This window comes from Hemiscyllium ocellatum, chromosome 28, assembly GCF_020745735.1.
Source record: "Hemiscyllium ocellatum isolate sHemOce1 chromosome 28, sHemOce1.pat.X.cur, whole genome shotgun sequence".
Lineage (NCBI taxonomy): Eukaryota > Metazoa > Chordata > Chondrichthyes > Orectolobiformes > Hemiscylliidae > Hemiscyllium > Hemiscyllium ocellatum.
Window position 1 is genome coordinate 5,560,066 of NC_083428.1, and position 24,569 is coordinate 5,584,634.

Here is a 24,569-nt window from a genome sequence, read left to right on the forward strand (position 1 = left end):
CCGTGAAATACCTCCTTACAGGTCGGTATCCATCACCAAGTCACCTTCAGCCAGAGAGTGGTGGGCCTGTGGAATTCATTGCCGCAGAGTGCAGTGGAGGCTGGAACGCTAAATGTCTTCAAGGCAGAGATTGATAGATTTTTGATGTCTCAAGGAATTAAGGGCTATGGGAAGAATGCGGGTAAGTGGAGTTGAAATGCCCATCAGCCATGATTGAATGGCGGAGTGGACTCGATGGGCCGAATGGCCTTACTACCACTCCTATGTCTTATGGTCTTATTTACATGTGAACAGTCCTTGACTTTAATACTGCCTCATACAGGAGTCAGCTACAGTATCCCTGACACTCATCCTTTAAGTATGACAGGCAGGGCTCCCTAATTGGACCAGATTAACAGCTCCAATCATATTCAGTGAGGTGAAGGCAGCTGACTTTGTTACAATCACTACACCACGTGAAGGCAAACTACTTGATACCTCAGTACTGTGCCAAAACGCCTACCTAGAACATGGGCTGAAGACTCTGAAGTGGGACACCAAGTCACAACATCTGGACTCAAGACAAATTGGCCCCATCTGAGCCACATATAAAATACCACTCAAAGGAACATAAGGATCAACAGGTCATTTCACAAAAACCATAGAAAAACAGCACACAAATGTTTTGGCATGGGATTCAATCTCCATCAACACCTTTGCAATCAATATGGTGTGGAAGCAAGCCATTCAGCCTATTGAGTCCATACAGACTCTCCAAAGAGCATCCCAGCTAGACCCACCTTCTCTATCCTAAGGCTATAATTCCCATGGCCAATCCACCTATACACAGGAAGGATGTGCAGATCCACACAGATAGTCGTTGAGGGTGGAATGAAACACAGATCCCTGACACTGTGAGGTAGCAGTGCTAACCATTGAGCCACTATGCTACCCTCTCTTTATCCAAGGCAACCTTGCATTTTGAAAGGAACAATTAAGGATGGACAATAAAAGTCCAGTCAACAGCACCTCATCCTGTGAATAAAGTAAAAACGCCAAATTTCCCTTCTCCAAGGATCTCCAAGCCTTCTATGCAATATGTACAACTGCATTTGCAGTGTTCCCAAAATGCAGGAAACCCTCAATACTGGGCTGACAGAAATAAAAATCTGAAGAGATGCAAAACAAAGTCCAACTCAATGCCATTGTTTTACACTGTCACTTCAAGATACCTCAAAACTGTCCTCTAAAATGGCCTAGAAAGCTACTCAGATGTCAGTCATGCACAAGTCCCGAGATAACATTTCTTTTTTAAAAAACGCTGTCTAAGGTGTCAAAATGGAAGAGCTGTCTGGCTGCAGCAACGTATAGTCACACATACCAGTGTTCATGCGGTGGATGAAAATATCCATTGTTTACAACGCCAGGAAACGTTTACCACTCACTGTCATTGCCTTAAAACAGGGAGAAAGTTCAAAAACTTGCATTTATGCAAATTCTTATTTCTCAAACCATTCAGAGACTTCTCAAAGACAATCAAGTGTCAAAACTTCACTGTAGGACCTCATAAGCAACAACAGGAATGAATGACAAGTTGAGTTGTTTTTCCTGGCTTTGGTTATATCTATCTCCTTAGGCAGCACCTTCCAAATCCATGAGCACTTCTATCTAGAAGGAGAAGGCCAGCAGATACATGAGAACACCAACTCCTGCAAGTTCCCCTCCAAGCTGCTCACCGTCCTGACTTGGAAATTTATCGTCATTCCCTCAGTGTCATGGAGTCAAAATCCGGGAACTCCCTCCTTTGCAGCAATAGGAGTGTACCCTCACCTCAAACACTTCAGGAGATTCAAGAAGGCAGCTCACCACCACCTTCTCAAGGGCAGCCAAGGATGGATGATAAATGCTGGCCCAGCCAATGACACACATGTCCCATGACTAAATAAACATTATTTATCAGAAAAAAATGATTTGAGTACAGAAGCAAACTAGTCACTCCATCATGCCTATTCTGACACTGACAGAGTTACACAATTAATCCCACTCCACCTCTCCTCCCAGGACCTTGTGACCTTTGTGTTCCTTTCAATGCAATTTTAAAGTTAAAATTGAATATGCTTCCATCATCCTTTCAGGCAATGCATTCAAATTTATATCAGCTGACTGCGTAAATATAAACATTTCCTTATGTCACAATGGAATAGGAGGTCATTCAGCCCATCAGGTCAGCTCTGTCATTCAAGGATATCATGGCTAATCACTCTGAATGCCACTTTCTCCCACTACCTCTGTACCCGTTGATATCATTAGACTCAATAAATCTATTGATTTCAGTCTTGAACACACTCTGTGATTAGAATTCTCTACTCCAGAAGGCCGTGAGAACTCAGATACTCATCATCCTCTGACTGAAGTGGTTCGTTCTCATCACAGAATTAACTGGGTTATCCATTAGCCTGGCATCTGTGTCCCCTAGGTCTATGGTTCGTAGGCAATGACCTTAAATTGATATGCTCTGGTAATCAATTATTTGGCCACTGGAAACAGTGTCTCCAAATCCTAATTCAATGTCTCATCCAAAAGTTGGCACCTCTGGAAGGGTCAGTCAAAATTCCTGAGGAACTGAATGAGGCAAAGCAAAAGTATCTACTGATTGCAACTAAGAAGGAAAAATGCAACTTGGACGAAGCAGTGGGGCAGGAAGAGTCACACTGAAGGCTGACCCCTCTCTCATTTAGAAACAAAACAGCCTTGATCAGTTGACTTGCCATTGTGGACGAAGTCTCTCTGCACGGTTTCCAGTACGTTACAGCCAGCCAAACAAGGATCAGAGTCTGTAGTCTGGAAGTTCCCTCCCTCTCTGCTTGCCTATCTGTCTCCTCCCATTCCCCCCACCCACCTCCATAAGCTAAACGGGTAATTCCAGCCAGCCTCCAAACACAGAATTGTTCAAATGCAGAAGGCCATTCCACCCATCACATCTGCACTGACTCTCTCAATGAGCAATGCACCGAGTGCCACCCCCTGCCTTCTCAGTGTAACCGTGCACATTCTTCCCGTTCAGAAACCCCACCACCTCACTCTCAGCCAAAGCACTCCATGTCTTTAGCCATTCGATTGCTGCATAAAACAGTTTCCTCTCCTGCCTTTGTTGCTGCACATTACAAACCACCTCAGATCTGCTCCCCTTAACCAACAACTCTAGCTTAACCTGACAAGCTGCTTGGGGATAATTAGAGCCATCTCACCACGCCCACTTCTTACCCCAAATCCTGCCCCTGGAAAAAAATGGCCCAGTGCTGGTGGGTGGGAGTGGTGGGCAGGCGGAGACTGAACCAGTCAGGTAAAATGGAGCACCCAGCCTCATACAGAGGCAGTATAGTGAAAGCTTTGCAACTACTCCTTTGGACTTGACCCAGGGTTGCTTAGCGCTGACATTGAGTGCAGTGGTTATGTAATAAGCCTCAGATTTCACAGCCCTTAGTGCTAACCCAGGAGACCCGAGAGTTCAAATCCCCATCAAGGGCAATTTTAATATAGTTTATTTGTCAAATTTACCTTTAAAAAAGCTTTTGGCTAAAGTTACAGTCAGAAAAACACCCAACTGATGTTCTGTAGAAAAATAGAACTGATATCCTTTCTATGAGATTTCAGTCCCACAAGATGACGGATTCTCAATTGCTTCAAGGAGAAAGTGAGGTCTACAGATGCTGGAGATCAGAGCTGAAAATGTGTTGCTGGAAAAGCGCAGCAGGTCAGGCAGCAGCCAAGGAACAGGAGAATCGACGTTTTGGGCATAAGCCCTTCTTCAGGAATTCCTGAATTGGATGCTGCCTGACCTGCTGCGCTTTTCCAGCAACACATTTTCAGCTCTGATTCTCAATTGCTGTTCTGAAGTAGTTTAGAGAGTGGTTCAGTGTAAGACTATTCTGAGAAGTCCCTACGACTACTCTGGTTTTGGGCTGACTGAGAAGCTGCTATAATACTGAACCAAAGGAACCAAGGAACACAATTGGAGTTGGGGGAGACGGGGGGGGGGGGGGGACACAAACACCATGCTAGTCTTGCTGTCTCTGACCACCATCTGTGTCTATGTTTGTGTCTGACAAAGACAAGATCAGGGCAGGTTGCAATGTCACAAGGCCGAACAACACGTCAAGGTTCACCAGCTGGGAATAAGAGCATTGAGTGGTACTGAGCTGAAATGCAATTCCCAAGGGGGTTGTGACGGAACTCAATTGAAAAGGAAATTGGGTCAATCTCTGAGGAGAATAAGAGAATTGCAGGGGTCTGAGGGTAAATTAAAGAGCAAAAGGCAGTGGTATTAACTGGACTCTTTCAGAGTCAGGAAAACCATGACCGGCCAAACATCTTCCATTTGAGAGATTCTTTGGCACACATATGGAATGGTCACTTTGAGGAAATAACGCACGAATTCTTCTCCAATGAGAGTTAGTATCATCAGCAAGGGGTGGAATGGAGAATCAGGATGAAGAGCTAAAGGGGGCGACAGGAGTCATGACAGGGGTGCCTCCCCCGTCCCCAAACTCAGCTGCAAACCTTGTCTTTAAAAATAGCAATTACAATTCTTGGAATTGCCAGAAGTTATTTGAGCTCTAATCATGTCTGTCTATCTGTCTGCTATTACAGAAGCTCTGCAGTGGGCTACAGTAGCATGTATATTTATACGCACACACACAGCACGCTTAATTGTATTTAAAAATACAAACCTTGTAATTTTCACGTTCTGATGTCAGACTAAAGCACCAGCACAACCTATAATTTGCGGCCTCCAGTGTCAGTCAGACAGAGTTTTATTTAGAAAGCGCAGTTGCTTTCTGCTTTCCCATCCCCCCCAACATAGCCCATTTTGAGCTGAGCAGAGTTAGAAGATACCATTCCCACACTGCTGCTTCCATCTCAAGGTACAATGAGGGGACCGTGTTATATCAGAGGTGGAAGTACAGTATGCAGAGAAGCAGACCATTCAGTCCATTGATCCATGGCAGCAAGTGTGGTATCCACAAGCCTCCTCCCACACCACCAGAAGATGCTTCCATGTCTATCTTCCTCATGTAGTTCATCCAGGTTCCACTCAAATGTATCAACACTACTCGCCTCAACCACTTCCTGTTGTAACAACATTCACACTTTCACCAGGCTCTGGTGAAAGAGCATTCCTCTGAACGGACTGAAGGATCACTGGACTCAAAATATTGACTCTGCTCTCTCTTTCCACAGATACTGCCAGACCTGCTGAGTTTCTCCAACTAGTTCTATTAGTGATTATCTCATACTTAAAGATTTAATTTTAATCTCCGCTACATTTGGAAATGTCTTCCCTCTGTCTAGCGTCCTTTCAAAAGGAACGATCTGAAATAGGATTCAGTTGGGATGGCAGTGAATATGTTTCTGGATCAGTAATCCGAGGCTGGTTCAATGACCCAGAGAGCATACATTAAAATTCCACCTGGACTTTTAAGATATAATAAAAGTCAGAAGTTGGTTTTAGTAAATGTAAGGTTTTAAAATTCAGGTGAAGATCCCAGCAAGTTCACTAGTGCACTTTGACAGAGGAGACACACTGACGGGTTAGTCTGGGCCCTTTCACAACTCCAATCCCAAACCGAAACACAATTGATTTTTGACTGCATTCTGAAGTGACGTGGCAAGAATGCAATGAAGACAAAGTCAGAAGTCACACAAAACCAGGTTTAGTCCAACAGTTTATTTGAAATCACAAGCTTGTGCAGAAGAGATTTTAAACAAACCTACTCGACTATAAACGGTGTAGTGTGATTCCCGACTTCAACTTGATTGAGAACTTGTCACTTGACGTCAAAATGACAGCTAGGGATGGACAATAAATGCCAGCTCACTAGTGATTCCTACATCCCATAAACCTTTTACTATTTTCAAGTTTTGCAGCTGTTCATAGACTACTAGCCCTTTGATTCTTTGGCCATGTTCAGCCTATCAGTGTGCAATAAGGCTGGTCCAAAATGACTGAGTTGCAGATCACAGATCAACCATGGATTTATATTTAGTGAGGGGAAACCTCTTATTAGCCCCAGGAAACTTGGAAATTTCGCTCCTCCCCTTTCCAATTTGAGCTATTGATATATTTGGTTGTTTCACAGCTGCTATTGGAGGCGGTTTTGAAATTCACTGAAATATTTTCTAATCCTGTGCATTAGGCAGTTCAGATTCTTGGAGAAAAGCAGATATCTTTGAAAGGTGCAACAGCTGACAAATAAAAGCACTTCCAAGATGAGTCAATATTCAAATTTTTCTCAAAGCACAAAGAAATGATCGCTCCTGCTGCTTCCAGATGTTACCAACTTCCACTCTCAACCCAACTGGCGCTAAAGTCTCCCTTCAGTGGTCAAGTGGAACCAGACAGGCTTCCAAACATGGAGGGGGAAGTTCAAAGGTCATGATGCCCCATTCAGCCCAATATTAGTGCAGTGCCACCTTGAGCGGCTAGCACGTTGCTGTTAGTCAGCTAATTCGTACACCTCTACATCCTGGCTGGTCTGACTGACTACATAAACACATCTACACACTGTGTCAAATGACTTTAGGAAGTCACAAGCTAGGTCCTACGGAGTACAACCCACCTACACAAATCTTTCCTAAACCACAAAATACTGGTGTGGGAACAGATTATGTCAGGCTAGAACGAAACTAGACTTGGGAGCATTCGATGGGGACAGTTTAGAGGGAGATTTGTTCTGTATCTAACCCAGTACTGCCCCTGTCCGGGGAGCGTGTTTGATGGCGACAGTGTCGAGGGAGGTTTACTCTGTATCTAAACCCATGCTGTACCTTTGTTTTCTTATTCATTTACAGGATGTGAGCATCATTGGTCAGGCCAACATTTATTACCCACCCCTAATTGCCCAGAGTGCAGTAAAGAGTGAACCATATTGCTGGGGTCTGGAGTCACATGTAGGCTAGAGCAGGCAAGGATGGCAGATTTCATTCCCTAAAGGCTATTAATGCACCAGAAGGGTTTTTCCAACAATCGTTTCATGGTCATTGTTAGATTCTTAATTTCAGATTTTAATTGAAATAAAATTCTACTATCTGCCGTGGCGGTATTCAAAATTGGATTCCCAGACAATACCTGGATCTCTAGATTAATAATTTAGCGATAACACCTCTCAGCCATTCCCTCTCCTAAATCTACCCTGGCAGTGTTTGACAGAGCTTTACTCTGTTTCTAACCCGTGCAATACCTGGCCCTGTCAGGGTTTGATGCTGCATTTTAATGGGAAGATTTTAAAATTTTTTCAAGAGAATATTTGAGAACACAAACAGGTTCAATATTTTGGTGTAACTTAGTTCCAGATCTTTCCAGTGTAGATTCCACCATTTGTCTTTCGCTTTCGATTAAACTAGCACACCAACTACAGATTCAAATTTTACTTGAGGCAGAATTTCCAGCTATACAGAAAAAAAACACTCAGTAAAACTTAGTCTTGCTAGTCTACAGGGATCTCCAATTGGAGAGGATACCATACAAGGAAAAAGTAGAATGACTTAGAATTTATAACAGAATCAAACTGAAACTTCACATGAGTCTCTGCCCAGTCCTTCTCATCTCACTCTCTATGAGCAAATGGATCAAGAGATCACTTTCCATTTAAAGTTCAAATTTACCATGCCGACTTATTTTCAAAAGGGAGAGCCATAAAATCTCACACCAGACAGAGGCTACTCTGTCCATTCAGACTGTGCTGTTTTCTCCTTGAATCACTTATTCAATTCCAGGTCTTAAAAACACATTGCATTTATAAGAAAAAAAATTCTGCCCACACTCTCTCTGGCTCTTGAAAGTCTCTTATGAATTCCTTCCCCTCCTCCTCAGTTCTCAATAAATGACACCAATGGACCGTAACTCATTGGAGTAACATTACAGAATCACACAGAAGCGTTACAGTGCAGGAGGAGGCCATTCAGCCCATCATGTTTGCACCAAGTCTCCAAATGATCAGCCACGTTCTTATTGCATTACAAAAAAAGTTCAAGGTGCCAAGTGTCCCTCTTCTAAGCCTATCCTTTGTTTGTGTGAGCTGATCACTTAGTGCCATTGAACACCTTCATCCTATAAACCCAAACAAAGTGTCCCTTTCAAAACAGAGTCTCCTGGTGAGTAACGATTTTGAATGGTGAGTGCTCGTGGGTTAATCTCAGGGAAGGGATCCTCCAGTTGACTGCTCCTTGTCCACACACACACACAAAACACACTTTCCCAGGGAAGCTAGCAATAACAGGCCTAACCTTTCAGTTCATGTTGTGAGAGATTTAATGCAATGCTGGGTCCCAGGTCAGCCAGCCATGATCTCATTAAATGATGCATCAGAGTCAAGGGACCAAATGGCCTCCTATAGTCCGTCCGTCAGAAATAATAACGAGAGCACACCAGCAAGATTAAAAACAGAACTTGCAGTTCTATACGGTCTTTTACAAGCTCAGGATGTCCCGTGATACCTCACAGTTAAGGAAGTACACCTAAAAGTGCCGTCACTGTTGTAATGCACAAAACAAGGCAGCCAATTTGTGCACAGTATGATCCCACAGATAGTAGCATTATAATGAACTGATAAAATATGATTCTACACTGGTATGTTTGGTAAGTGATAGCTTTTGAACAGGTCACTGGACAGGATATCTCCAACCCCATTCCTCGTGGAGACAGGATACATTAGGACAATAGTCAACAGGGTTCAGAAGAATGAGAGGGGATTTCATCACAACCTATAAAATTCCAACTGGACTCATCAGGGATAAACACAGGAAGGTTGTTCCCAATGACTGGGGAGGCCAGAGCCAGGGGCTACAGTCTGACCATTCAGGGCTGGCCATTTAGGCCATGAGGAGAAATCTCTTTACCCAGACGGTGTTGAGCCTGTGGAATTTTCTCCATAGAAAGCAGTCAAGTTAAAAACATTGCATGTTTTCAAGGAGTTAGATATAGCTCTTAGGTCTAAAGGGATTAAAGAGCATAGGGGTGAAGGCAAGAACAGAGGACTGATTTGGACGATCAGCCATATTAGATGGCTGAACAGGCTTGAGGACGGGAATGGCTTAGTTCCATTCCTAGTTGCTGTGTTGCTAAATAGAGCCATGGGACGATAATACGCACACAGAGGGGATGGGGCTCTCAATTCAACAACTGAACGAGTGCCTCAGTACAGGCCAGGTAAGGTGTGTAAGTTTTAATGCCATACGGATGCTGCCTTTATCACTCTATCAACTCTGAACACACCTCATCTGGGTAAGAAACAAGACGCCTGTCGCCTCAAGGGTCACTATTGACTTTCTGATCTATTCCTGAGAAAATATTTTCACAGTTTCTGCATATAGACGGTGCTCCGCTTCCTTCACTGACTGAGATCCTTACACTTGACAACACCTGAATCTAAAGATGTCAGGGATGCACCTGATCAAAGGCATTTCACCATAAACAGCTTGGAACTTGCACCATCAGATCAGTCAGTCAGTTTATTGCGAGTCTCTCGTCGTTTTGGGAGATTATAAAGCAAAAGAGAGTTGCTTTTTATGAAAAGAAACCCTTTGTCATGTTTAAAGGACATCTCAAAATATAGTGTGCAGACAACTTTCTTTTTTTAAAAATTGCATTTATATAGCACCTTTCACAACTTTCAAACCTTTACAGCCAATGAAGTAATTTCAAGAACTCCTCTGTTGTAATGTCCGAAAGACAGCAGTCAATTTGCACTTTGTGAGTGCTTGCAGTGCATAATGGGGGACATGACTACATGGAAAATAATACTATGAACTGCACCCCACAGATGCTGCAGGAACTGCTGAATTTTGCCAGCAATTTTTGTTAAATTACCACATAATCTGTTTTAGTGACGTTAGCCTTGGGATTTCTTCACATCCACTCAGAGTCATAGAGATGTACAGCACGGAAACAGACCCTTCGGTCCAACCCATCCATGTCAACCAGATATCCCAACCCAATCTAGTCCCACCTGCCAGCACCCGACCCATATCCCTCCAAATCCTTCCTATTCATATACCCATCCAAATGCCTCTTAAATGTTGCAATTGTACCAGCCTCCACCACATCCTCTGGCAGCTCATTCCATACACGTACCACCCTCTGCGTGAAAAAGTTGCGTCTTAGGTCTCTTTTATATCTTTCTCCTCTCACCCTAAAGCTATGCCCTCTAGTTCTGGACTCCCCGACCCCAGGGAAAAGACTTTGCCTATTTATCCTATCCATGCCCCTCATAATTTTGTAAACCTGTATAAGGTCACCCCTCAGCCTCCGACGCTCCAGGGAAAACAGCCCCAGCCTGTTCAGCCTCTCCCTGTAGCTCAGATCCTCCGACCCTTGGCAACATCCTTGTAAATCTTTTCTGAACCCTTTCAAGTTTCACAACATCTTTCCAATAGGAAGGAGACCAGAATTGCATGCAATATTCCAACAGTGGCCTAACTAATGTCCTGTACAGTCGCAACATGACCTCCCAACTCCTGTATGCAATACTCTGACCAATAAAGGAAAGCATACCAAACGCCTTCTTCACTAGCCTATCTACCTGTGACTCCACATGAAGCACCGGTTTGAACAGTCGTCCAAAAGGCGGCACCTCTGACTGCAGCACTGACACAGCGTTGTACTGGAAATGGGAACCTAGATTTTTTTCTGCCATTGTTCTCTCCCTCTGAGCTCCAGCTCCACCTATTTGTTTCCCCCTCCCCATCTACAATGTAGATACCAACCTTTTCCGGGCTACAATCGGTTCTGAAGAGTCGACTCTGGACCCGAAACATTAACTTTGGTTTACTCTCTCACAGATGCTGCCAGACCTGCCGAGATTCCTGTTTTGGCAACAAAAAAATAGAAATTACTGGAAAAGCTCAGCCAGTCTGGCAGCATCTGTTGGGAGAAATCAGAGTATTCCTGTTTATGTATTGACCTAGATTATTTTCTGGAGCAGGCTGCACGGTTTTACAAGCGACTTATTTGCAATCTTGTGACCATGTCTTCGACTGGAAGGAGTTCAATTGGCCTTTTTCTTCTGCTTGGAACCACTTAATAAGGCACTTCTGTTTTTAAAATAAGGTCCACTTTGAAATATATGTGAACAAATTCACAGGTGAATGGATTTTGTTTCTGTCTGTTTTTGCTTCTGTATTGTCCCAGCCTGATCAAAAGGGCCCATGTTTAACATATTCATCAAGTATTGATGATTCAGATTCAGAGCCTTAAAAGCACTGAGGAGGCTATTCAGCCCATTGTGTCGGCTCCTGTTCCAGCTCTCCACTCATGCTCTTTCCCCATAGCCATATTTTTTATTATTCCTTTTCACGTATAAACCGAAATGCCTTTTGAAATTTACTATCAAAGCTACTTCCACGCTGCATTCAATAAAATAAATCACTTAAAGAAAAAAAAAGTCCTCACCATCTCATCTTCAGCTCCATTCACCAGTCATAGTCAATGTATCCTCTAGGTTATCAACTCTCCTGCCAGCCAAAACGGTTCTGGTTATTTATTCTATCAAAATCCTTAATGATTTGGAAAACGTCGATGAAACCTCCTCTAACCTAAGGAGAGCAAACCCAGTTTATCGAGTCTTTCTATAAAACTAAAGTCCCTCCTCACTGGTGTCAATCTAATGTCTCTTCTCTGCATCCTCTCCAAGGCCTTCACATGCTTCCTATAGGATGGTACTCAGAATTGGACATAATACACTAGCTGAGCTTTGACCTGTTATTTATAAAGATTTATCATACTTTCCTTCCTTTTGCACTATTTCCCATAACTCATAAAATGCCCAGGATATGAAAAGATTAACTCTGAGCAGGGGGAGGCCATTCAGGCCTTCGGGTTTGTTCCAATAGTTAATAAGATTGTGACTGATTGGAGGGTGACCTTGACTCTGCTTTCCAGCTCACCCACTCCCCATCACATGACCACAGTCACAGGGGACTGAGGCACCATGAGATGTGCTCCCCACCTACACATGCCACCCCAAACCACAGCAAGCAACAAACACCAGGAAATGACAACCACCATTCCACCCACCAGCTCACTTCCAGGTGAAATCTTCCTTATGGAAGTGTTGCGGTTGTACAGTCAAATCCTGGTGGGAAAGTTCAAACATTCTAATGGGCTGCTACTCACATCAGATACAAACAGGAAAGGGCCATAAGTGGCACCAGATAAAGGAGAAGCTAGTTATTTCACAGATGCAGCCTTGCACAGAAAACCATGCAACAGAAACTTTTACCAAACTTCTTTCACGTGCCGAAGACCTGCTGCCTATTTCCACTAATTATTCATTTTATTTCACTCTTATGCCTTTTGAATGCTGCATTTCCCGTTTCCTCAGCTTCCCCCTCCCCCCCAACACTCTCCATCATTGTTATTAAAAATAAAATGACTTGTGTTTACATAATGCCTTTCACAACCTCAGGTCATCTCAAAGTGCTCGAGTGCCCCTCAAATTCCTTTTGCACCGGAGGGGACCGCAGCTGCCAATTTGTGCACAGCAAGATCAGACATGCAGCAGTGGGATAAATAAGCAGACAGACTGTGACGTGCATTGAAGGACAAGTGTTAGATACGAGATCAGATAGAACACCCCGGCTCGTCAAAATAATGCCAGTGCATCTTTTCCAGGGGCTGTAACTGGGCAGGGTGGTTGGGGGGATGACGACAAACAGAATCTCAGTTTAATAATTTATTTAGGGGTGTCAGATCTCTGCAACCACACTCTAACCACAGCCCAATGACCAGGCTGATACAGGCCATCGGCAGAGCCATCTAAGGGAACGAAAGAATGGGAAGACTTCTATTCTCCATTGATGCTTCAATCACTTCCACCATCCAGTGTCTAAAAATAACTCCATAGCGAACTATTTTTATACCAGCCTGAAATTAATAAATCACTTTAATATATTTAATCAAGAACGCCCAGAAGTTTCTTTGGTGTTGTGGTAATTAGCAGATCGGAGTTTGGTGGATAAAGGTTACACCAGCTGATTGCTGGGATACATTTGCAGTGATCATTTATTTTTTTTAAATGTTTCTCCTGCTCTTGTAAGCAAATACCCACTCTTATTAGGGGCACGGTTTCACTGGCTGTAAATATCTCAGTCACAGTCCAAATGGTCATTTTTCATAAGTCAACGCTGATGACTTATTCAACTGTGTGTAGCTGCATGCAACAGTAAATCCTCACTTTCAAACAGGAGCCGCTAGCACCGATGGACAGAGGGAGGAACCTTGTCAAACTTCCATCTTCGTAAGCTCAAGGAAATACAACCCTACTGCCCAGCTCCCCCAAGATCAGTGTACACAACATCCCAGTGCTGAATTCAATCATCCAGAGTCACAGGACAGTTTTCACTTTATGTAACTCAAAAACAAAACAGGCTGTAGAACCATGTGAAGAACAACATTTTCAGGCCGCGTCACCTCAATTGATCAACAGACAAACAATCCCAAAACTTAGTTTCTCGTGAATAAACTTTGCCCTTCATCTCAATTTGTCTGATCCACATTGGCTCGGAGTTTGGGAATGCCTCATTGTGAGAATTCTCATCCTCGTGTTCAAATTCCTTCAAGACCATACCCCTCTTGATCTCTGTAACCTTCTCCAGTCCTCTGAGATCTCTACACTCTTCGAATGCTGGTCTGTGTTCATCGCTAGCTTTTAATTCCTCCACCACTGACTGCTGTTCCTTTAGATCTCCGAGCTCCAAACCCTGGAATTCCCTCACTAAACTTCTCTGCCACCCACCCTCATTTGTTCAAAAGTCTCATTGTCAAATTGAGCTTTTTCTTTCACACCTGCTTTGAAATAACTTAAAACGTTAAAGGCGCTATATAAATGCAAGTTGCTTTTGAAATATGAAGCAGTCTTTCTAAGCGTAAATCAAAGGCAAAAAACACTCCCCTTATTTCTCAGGGCTTCTCTACATTAGTGTACACTCACACACATATCTGACACCCCGTCCAGCCCACCCCGGCCTCACTGCCACTGTCCTGAGGGATATGAGGAGAGCAAGATTCCAGGATTCTTCTGAACTGCGGCAGGAAACAGCTGGCATAGGGCACTGTGGGCCGAGCGGCCTCTGGCTGCTGCAAACTCGTGCAGTGCAACTTTGCGCTTTCAATATGGGACCGGTTCAACTGATTTTCCTTTGAAAGTGCCACCTGCAACCCTTTTTTTTAAGCATAAAGCGCAGTTCCGTATTTTGAAATGGTTTGTGTGATCTTGCACCCCAGCCCGGTTTATTTTATTGTACAAGTGCTTACACATATTACATGCTTGCGAAGTCTCTCAAAAGCACAGCCAATCCATCACAGGGGAATGGGCATGTTGTAATGACACATTACTGTTTTAATTGGGGTTGGCTGCGTGTGAATCTTGACCAGGCAGTCAAAAGATGCCCCTTACCCTTCTAACAGGGCAATGGGATTTTTAATCGCCACCTGAACTCTCCACATTGACAGATCTCACCAGGAATAACAGTTACATCGTCAACAATGCAATCTTAATCGATACAGTCCCGAACTGAAGCCACAGTCTCCGACTGCCCTGCGACATACTGACATTAAACTTTCCTCCCTTTTACCGCGGGCTGTTCGAATACGTTTGTCCTCTGACAGACATCAATGACTTATTTGGATATTCAATCGAATCAAATTGTAAATTAAACCGGCATCCAACAAAGATAGCTTTCTGCGATTAGGGAGACGCCACTAACCTGACACTTTGCGATCGAACTCCCCAAAATCCACTCCTCCGGTGTTTTCTGATGAAAACTTCAACACGAAAAGGAAAATCCAGTCCGGGATGATTAAAAACTAGGCACGACCATCAGAGGCGAAAACACTCTGGGCTTTTCAATTGCACAGCCTTGTTCTCTCTTTAAGGGTTGCAACGGGATCTTGGTGCAGAATGTAAAGACTAAGTCAGTAACACACATACATAAATGTATAAATATATATGAGAAAGGGTAGGAAGGGAGAGCAAGAGGAGGATGTCAAGAGGACAGAATCCTCTCTCAATACAATACTGTACCGGTAATGCCAGGAGCTCTTGACAGCCCCTGTCAATCGCCGCAGTACCAAGTGCTCGGCCTCATTACACTGTCCCCCTGCCCTGCACTTTGGCTGTTATTTGTGGTTTCAGTTTATTGCAGTCTAATGGAGTGAGATCTTTCTCTAGTAAGAGACATCACTAGGGCTTGTCTCTCTGCCTGGGACTGATGGACGCCGCGGGCCCACGTGAGCCTCCAGCTGATGTGTTTGTTACAAAAAAAGTTTCAAGGGCGGCCCCTGCCCCGTTCCCATTGGTGCTGCAACGTTCCCTTATTAGCATATGACCACTCCCATTGGCTGCTTGCCCTCCAGTATCTTTTCTCCCTCCCCTTTCCATTGGTCATCTTCATGATCTCGCTCCTTATTGGTCCATCTGTCTGCCAATCAACCCCACCTGTCAATCATCCGCCGGGATTAAAAACTGGAGCACTTTCTGCCTTTGCATTTAAAAAAATCTTCACACATTTATTTCGCCTTTTTGTAAACGATGCATATTATTGCAGGCAGTTACTTTCCTCCTATGCCTCTTTCTCAGCCTCTTCTCTCCACACCCAACCGCATTGTGGCGCATTTTTATTTTCTTTTAAAAGAGGCCACCTCAACACAGTCACTGATTCCAGCTTTCAGGGACCGTCTCCAAACGGATTGATCCAAAATAGCTTTTATTCGTTCCTGGGAGGTGGGCAAAAGCCAGCATTTATTGCCCATCCCTAAATGCCAGAGGGCAGTTAAGAATAGGGAATATTGAAAGCAAGGCAACTGGCCGTTTCCCTTTCTCACGGGGTTCTGTTTATTTTAAAACGAGGAGGCGCCGGTTCAAGAACAACGCGCCCAGTTTCCCTCCCACGTCTTTTAATTTTCCGACCCGTAGCATCATCCCCCAAAAGGTGTCCGTTGTGTGATCTCATTTGGAGACACTCCCCTGTGTCGTTAGAGCCGCCCGATTCCATTTCGTTCTTGTAGCGCTCCAGATAATAAGTCGATTTTTTTTTTGAAAATATAAAACTTGCACTTACAGAGAGATTGTTGGCTGTGTTGTCAGTAAATTGAAATACGAATCTCAGTTCCGGTCGGTGTTGATCATCCTCTGGCACTATTTAAAGAGCACAGATTTCTCCCAGTGCCTTAACCACACAAAACACGCAGTTTCACAATTTACTGAAAACTTTGCTTTACTTCTATCATATTTTCAGCAACGTAAATATCTCATCCAGTTTATAGTCAACTAAATGTGTGCTTAGACTGCTGTTGTTGTAACATGGAAAACACAGAAGTGCATGTGTCCATAACAAGCTCCTACACGTGGTAGTGACCAAATCAATCTTTTCAATCGGGAGGACTAAGGCCTAGTGTATACTATAGCTGGACTATTAATCCTTAAAACCTGGGTAATGTTCAGGGAACCTGCGTTTGAATTCTGCCACCCCAGATTGCGGAATTTGAATTCAATAAGAATCTGGAATTAACAGTCTACAGCTGAGGACGAACTGTTGCCATTTGACAAGATAACACCCATCTAGTTGGGAGAGGCTGAACAGGCTGGGGCTGTTTTCCCTGGAGCATCTGGAGGCTGAGGGGTGACCTTATAGAGGTTTACAAAATTATGAGGGGCATGGATAGGGTAAAGAGACAAAGTCTTTTCCCTGGGGTCGGGGAGTCCAGAACTAGAGGGTATAGGCTTAGGGTGAGAGGGGAAGGATATAAAAAAGATCGAAGGGGCAACTTTTTCACACAGAGGGTGGTACGGAAATGGAATGAGCTGCGAGAGGAAGTGGTGGAGGCTGGTACAATTGCAGCATTTAAGAGGCATTTGGATGGGTATATGAATAGGAAGGGTTTGGAGGGATATGGTTCGGGTGCTGGCAGGTGGGACTGGATTAGGTTGGGATATTTGGTCGGCATGGACGGGTTGGACCGAAGGGTCTGTTTCAATGCTGTACATCTCTATGACTCGATGACTATGATTCTAGTTCACAAATGTCCTTTAGGGAAGGCAATCTGCTGCCTCTTACCTGGTCTGGTAGACATGTGACTCTAGAACATGGTCCACTCTGAACTGCCTTCTGGGCATTGAATACTGGCCTAGCTAGTGACAAGGACATTCCCATGAATGATTTACTTTTTAAATTGGTTGTAGGATAAATATTAGGAGAGATGGTGCACTGGTAATTTCACTGGTCTGGCCCACACTAATGTTTTAGGACATGGATTCAAACCCTATCATGGGGAATTGAATTCAGTGAAAGAAACTCTGGTCTATTGGTGACTGTGTAACCAGTGCTGACTGTCTTAACACTCATCTGGTTTACTGATGCACTTTAGGGAAAGAAATCTGCTGTCCTTACCCAGTCTGACCCACATGTGACTCCAAGCCCACAGCAATGTGGTTCACTCCTATCTACCATCAATTAGTAAGCGATTCCCATGTCCTGAATAAAAAATAGGGAGGACAGCAGGGATAACAACTTTGACATTTTCTAAGTCCACCCAAGGGAGCAGACATACGTCACGGGAATTAGGAGCTGGAAATCAGCCCCTTTTTACCTGGCCCAGCATTCCATAAGGCTGGTCTGATTGTGGCCTCAATTCCACCTACCCTCAATAACCTTTGACTCTCTTGTTAGTCAAGAGTCCTTGGAACAGTAGTGCTATCTTTTCTTCTGTATGTGTTCAAGCATGTGTACAGCAAACATTTCAAATCCCTGGGGAAGCATCACTAACATTGTCATTGCAGGATCCTACAAATCCAATGGCAGGCTAGACACTCCAATATTAGTGTCCTCTCTCAGACCAACATCTCCAGCATTGAGTCAGCTGTAGAGGGTGCCCCACATTGTCCACACAACCAACACAATGATTTCCAAAACAAGCTCTCCACTTCAAAATCCATCATGGCAAGCAGTTACCAGGAGAGCAGAGAAAATGCTTCAGGAACATCCTCAAACCCTCCCTGAAAAAATGCAACATTCCCATTATTCCTGGGAATCTCTTGTCCAAACTGGACAAGAAGCAACTGCAGAGACTCCACCCATTACAACTGGCCCAGGTGGAGGCCAAGCACAAACAGCAAAGGGAACGTGTGAAAACCTGAGCATCCCATGCACCCACATCTCCATTCACCACCAACCCCACCCACGGCAGAGAGTGTGGGACAACATCGAACTGTCCAGTGTCACGGCCCACGACTCCAGAGTGGGAGAAAGTCATCCACAATTTCTAGCGACTGTCCAAGAAGAAGACAAGGAACAAGTCAAGAATCAATCCTTTAAAATTATTCGATGACTAAAGAGCTTAATATCTCATGTAAAAGATGGTACCCATGACAGTGCAGCACTTCCTCATCCCAACAATGGGTGTGTCAGTCTATAATTTTGTTCTCAAGTCCCTGAAATGGAACCTAAACCCACAACATTCTGACTCAGAGGTGAGAGAGCTACTGACTAAGTCAGAGCTGACCCAATTAAAAGAACGACTAACATCACCTAATATCGGATCGGAAGAAGTGTCACTGGACCTGAAACATTAACTCTGCTTTCTCTCCACAGAGGAAGTGAGGGCTGCAGATGCTGGAGATCAGAGCTGAAAATGTGTCGCTGGAAAAGCGCAGCAGGTCAGGCAGCATCCAAGGAGCAGGAGAATCGACGTTTCGGGCATGAAGGGCTCATGCCCGAAATGTCGATTCTCCTGCTCCTTGGATGCTGCCTGACCTGCTGCGCTTTTCCAGCACCACATTTTCAGCTTTCTCTCCACAGAGGCAGCCAGACCTGCCAAGACTTTCCAGCAATTTCTGTTTTGCTGATTTCCAACATCCGCAATTCTTTTTTTTTTGGTTGTACTAACATCACTTTCTGTCCCCTCCTTTCCAAAACTGGTAATAGTTGAGAATCTTAGCCTTTTGTTCACATTATTCAGCAACATCGCTGATAATCTTTGTGTCATCTTCTAAATGCAAATATAGTAAGGTCTCCCATAAAATGGCTCACTGTATTCGTGTCTCTATTACAATTCTTCATTTCCAGATTAGTATGATTTAAACGTGTTATCCTAACCAACGGTTCTGTACCTAAAAATTCTCCATCTAAAAGAAACAATGAACGACACAAAGATGTTGTGAAACATGAAAGGATTCAGAAAAGATTTACAAGGATGTTGCCAGGGTTGGAGAATTTGAGCTACAGGGAGAGGCTGAACAGGCTGGGGCTGTTTTCCCTGGAGTGTCGGACGCTGAGGGGTGACCTTATAGAAGTTTACAAAATTATGAGGGACATGGATAGGGTAAATAGACAAAGTCTCTTCCCTGAGGTGGGGTAGTCCAGAACTAGAGGGCATAGTTTCAGGTGAGGGGGGAAAGATATAAAAGAGCCCTAAGGGGCAATCGTTTCACACAGAGGGTGGTACATGTGTGGAATGAGCTGCCAGAGGAGGTGGTGGAGTCTGGTACAATTACAACATATAAAAGGCACCTGGATGGGTATATGAATAGGAGAGGTTTGGAGGGATATGGGCGAGGTGCTGGCAAGTGAAACTAGATTAGTTTGGCATATCTGGTCGGTATGGATGAGTTGGACCAAAGGGTCTGTTTCTATGCTGTACATCTCTATGACTCTATAAGAAATTAGAGCAAGTGTCTGCCATTCTGCCATTTTAGGCTATTCCATCTTTCTGGTTGATCTTCTAACTCAACTCAATATTCTTATGCTATCCCTGTTGTGCTGAATTCCCCTAAATAGTCTGAAATCTGATCAGCTTGTCTTAAATAATTCCTCAGTTCCTGAGGCTGAGAACTCTCATCCAGTACCCACTAAGCTGCTCTCCCCACCAGCCCAGGTGTTAAGAGCTCAGTGGGAGCTGGGTGAGAGTCACCCGCTGTTGAGCACTTTACTGCCACGTCTCTGCAGCTGGTTAAGGAAGAAACACCCCAGTCTGCTGGCAGTTGGAGGGCTGCCAGAGACAGGGCACCTGCTGAGAACCAGGTATGAGAAGAGCCTGTGGTGATTGACAACCAGAGTCTTCATTGCCATGTACTAGCAGGGACAGGAGCAGCAGGTTTTGTTGAGGACTGTGGGCAAGCTGAGACGGAGGACACAGCAATGCAATGGGGCACCAACTGCTTCAGGCATGTGATCCTCTGGCTGCCTCCTCAAACAGGTTGGCAGCTACCATTGGAGAACCAGGTCCAGCAGTCTCAGAGTTGCGGGATGTGCCCATAGACATGAACTCCATTGCTCTGTACATTGGCGCTCAGCAACACCTGGAGCTCACTCTGAGTGCCCTATCCTCACAATGAGACAAGGCAGTGCCAGGAGGCACTCAGACAGAGAGGAACCACATACAAGGCTACCCACAAGTCAGGACATCTCTGAGGTGTCTGGGTCTTCCAAACCCACCCCACCTGCTACCCTTTGCCCTTTCGATGGACAAATCAATGACAGTGTACCTGTTTCCAGGTAAAAGACACTCGGAATGATCCAATGTCACCCAACCAACACTCTGAAACCAACGGGCTCCACTGTAGGGCTGATTCCTTTTACCCCACCTGGGAATCCTGCAACCACACTATGACATAGTGGGAAGGAAAGAAAGAAGAAGTGATTTGAAGAACAGCTAAGTAAGCAATAAATGAGTGAGCATCAAGAAAAACGAGGGAAGATCCCTGAGATGTAATGAGCTTCAGCCCATGAGATGGGTGCCTGCCCTGAACAAAAAAATCTCCCTTCAGCGGCACTGCATTGAGAGGTGCCAGAGACTACAAAGGAGAGATCCATTTACTCTCCATCTTCCTGCAGTAACCCTAAAGCCTTGCAAATAGTTCCCCTTCAAGTACTTATCCACTTGTTTCTTAGTTATGATTGAATCTGAATTCAGTCTTTCATGTGATACAGTCCAGATCACAACTGCTCATGCATAAGAGAAAGCTTTAGCGAAAGTGAGGACTGCAGGTGCTGGAGATTAGAGTCGAGAGTCTAATGCTAGAAAAGTACAACAGGTCAGGTAGCATCCGAGAAGCAGGAGAATCAATGTTTTGAACAAAGTCCCTTCATCAGGATTGAGGCTGTGAGCCGAGGGGGTGGAGAGGTAAATGGGAGGGGGTGGGGGGATGCGGGTGTCGTGCAGATGTTCTCTGAAGCGCTCTGTGAGTAGACGTCCCGTTTCCCCAATATAGAGTTGACCGCATTGGGAACAACGGATATAGTAAATGATACAGCCTCTGGCACACCCACACCAACTAACCCCACCGCCCCATGGTTGAACACTTCAACTCTCCCTCCCATTCTGCCAAGGACATGCAGGTCCTGGGCTCCCTCTATCACCAATCCCTCACCCCCTGACACCTGGAGGAAAAGCGCCTCATCTTCAGCCTCAGGACCCTCCAACCCCAGGACAAAAATTTGAACTTCACCAGTTCCCTCATTTCCCCTCCCCCTACCTTATCCCAGTTCCAACCTTCCAACTCGACACTGCCCTCAAGACCTGTCCCACCTGTCTACCTTCCTTCCCAACTATCTGCTCCACCCTTCTCTCCCACCTATCACCATTACCCCCACCTTCATCCACCTATTGCACTCTCAGCTACCTTCTCCCAGCCCCACCCCCCTCCCATTTATCTTTCCACCCCGAGGCTCCCAGCCTCATTCCTGATGAAGGGCCTCTGCCACGAAACGTCAAGTTCCCTGCTCCTTGGATGTTGCCTGACCTGCTGTGCTTTTCCAGTACCAAACTCTCGACACTAAAGGAATGCTTTCTCAAGCTCCCTCTGCTTTCCTTCTGCCAAGATTCCTATCCTCTTGCTCCCAACTCCTCTGATACTTGAAATAGCCTCCCCATGTTTACTCTGTCAAAACCCTTTGTGATTATGAACACCTGTATCAAATCTCTGCAAAACCTTCTTTAGTGCAAAGATAACCATCTCAGCATAATGAAATGTGTGAATATTGTCATAATGGAGAATACAGATATCAATCCCACTGTCTCTCACATGAAAAGGGAGGATTCTCCCATTTGAGCTAGATTAGATTAGATTAGATTAGACTTACAGTGTGGAAACAGGCCCTTCGGCCCAACAAATCCACACCGACCCGCCGAAGCGCAACCCACCCATACCCCTACATTTACCCCTACCTAACACTACGGGCAATTTAGCGTGGCCAATTCACCTGACCCGCACATCTTTGGACTGTGGGAGGAAACCGGAGCACCCGGAGGAAACCCACGCAGACACGGGGAGAATGTGCAAACTCCACACAGTCAGTCACCTGAGTCGGGAATTGAACCCGGGTCTCAGGCGCTGTGAGGCAGCAGTGCTAACCACTGTGCCACTGTGCCACCCAAGCTAGTTCCCCAAGGTTCAACAAAGCAAATCCTTCAGTCCAGATCCCATTGCTTTGTAGAGAATCCCACTTTGGGACAGGATAGAGGACACAGTGGCTGGTTCTTTGAAAGATATGTGTGTGAGTGTGTGTATTATGATTGTGTGTCTGCATGTGTGTGTGTGTGTCTGTGTGTGTGTTGGGGAAGTTGGACCCAAAGACCTTGGATCCAGAGTCTGCCTGTGCAGTCACATGAACAGCTATGGCAGGAATACACAACCCGGTGTAGAAAGCATCCTTGAACATCCTCACCATCAACAATCATAATGTAGCAAGAGTTAAGAAAGTATGCTGAATCGAATATGAACTAAATACAGGGGAAACAAACATCTTCATTTTGTCTTCGATATTCTCGGAATTGATTATTTTTTGCAGCAACCCCACTTGTGCAGTGAGTTTGTGAACCTCTGGGATCGTGGACTGTGAATGCAAACATCATTCGGACAACACAAGCACTAATTAGCAATTTCACTGAGAGGCCACAAAAGCAGCTGGTATGGAAAATGGAAAAAAAAAATTAACACTGGTTCAGTGGTTAATGTCCCTCGCCTGATTGTGTCATCAAGGGAGGCCCCAAAGGAAGCTCAGTCCCTTCAAGCTGAGGAGTGTTTTGCATGGTATCTGTGTCTTGCTGCAATCATTTCAGTATCAGCAAAGTCTAATGAATGAGGAACACCTTAACAAAACTGCAACAAGGTCTAGAGGAGCTGACCCATATTTCAAATGCTCACTCTGCTCTCCGCTAACTCCCTCAAATGTTCCCTTCACAGGGAGTTACTGGACAGCAATCATGGCAGGGTCCTATCTCTAATTCTGTTCGCCTTCCTACTGGCAAATTGTAAATAGCCTGACTCTAACCAAGACACTGGTCTTGGAGTAGATTGGTCAGCAACAGGCTTAGTGAGGGCAGGGAGTTTGGAGAGTGGGCAAAGAGAATCTCCCAGCACATTCAAGGATGTCGGAGAGAAAAGGAGGTTGGATTTGTGACAGAACAGAGGACACAGTGGCTGGTTCTTTGAAAAGTGTGTGTGTGTGTGTGTGTGTGTTGGGGAGGTTGGTTGTGGGGAAGGGTGTTTTAGTTTTCATAACTGAGATGCCAGTAACTGAGGACAGAAGCCGGTTACATTGGCCAGCTGATGTAATGAGCCGAAAATGTGTTGCTGGAAAAGCGCAGCAGGTCTGGCAGCATCCAAGGAGCAGGAGAATCGACGTTTCGGGCATGAGCCCTTCTTCAGGAATGAGGAAAGTGTGCCAAGCAGGCTAAGATAAAAGGTAAGGAAGAGGGACTTGGGGGAGGGACATTGGAAATGCGATAGGTGGAAGGAGGTTAAGGTGAGGGTGATAGGCCGGAGTGGGGTGGGGGCGGAGAGGTTAGGAAGAAGATTGCAGGTTAGGAAGGTGGTGCTGAGTTCGAGGTTTGGGACTGAGACAAGGTGGGGGGAGGGGAAATGAGGAAATTGGAGAATTCTGAGTTCATCCCTTGTGGTTGGAGGGTTCCTAGGTGGAAGATGAGGCGCTCTTCCTCCAGCCATCGCGTTGCTATGGTCTGGCGATGGAGGAGTCCAAGGACCTGCATGTCCTTGGTGGAGTGGGAGGGGGCGTTGAAGTGTTGAGCCACAGGGTGGTTGGGTTGGTTGGTCCGGGTGTCCCAGAGGTGTTCTCTGAAACCTTCCGCAAGTAGGCGGCCTGTCTCCCCAATATAGAGGAAGCCACATTGGGTGCAGCGGATGCAGTAAATGATGTGTGTGGAGGTGCAGGTGAATTTGTGGTGGATATGGAAGGATCCCTTGGGGCCTTGGAGGGAAGTAATAGGGGAGGTGTGGACACAAGTTTTGCATTTCTTGCGGTTGCAGGGGAAGGGACCGGGAGTGGAGGTTGGGTTGGTGGGGGGTGTGGACCTGACGAGGGAGTCACGGAGGGAGTGGTCTTTTCGGAACGCTGATAGGGGAAGGGAGGGAAATATATCCCTGGTGTGGGATCCGTTTGGAAGTGGTGGAAATGATGACGGATGATACGATGTATATGGAGGTTGGTGGGGTGGTAGGTGAGGACCAGTGGGGCTCTGTCCTGGTGGCGATTGGAGGGGCGGGGCTCAAGGGCGGAGGAGCGGGAAGTGGAGGAGA

The 24,569-nt window shown here is 45.2% G+C and overlaps 1 protein-coding gene across 2 annotated transcripts in view; it reads right to left on the reverse strand.

Annotated features, from left to right (window-relative positions):
- mef2b (myocyte enhancer factor 2b) overlaps positions 1–15,229 on the reverse strand; it is a 137,594-nt gene extending 122,365 nt beyond the window's left edge. The window contains exons 1-3 of one of the 2 annotated variants that reach the window (XM_060846345.1): positions 15,060–15,229; positions 14,743–14,925; positions 10,744–10,842 (exon numbers count right to left, since the gene is read on the reverse strand). The gene's annotated coding sequence lies outside the window, so the exon portion shown is untranslated. The remainder of the gene's footprint in view (positions 1–10,743; positions 10,843–14,742; positions 14,926–15,059) is intronic. The other variant, XM_060846344.1, reaches the window with a different exon arrangement.
- Between the last annotated feature and the right edge of the window lie 9,340 nt (positions 15,230–24,569).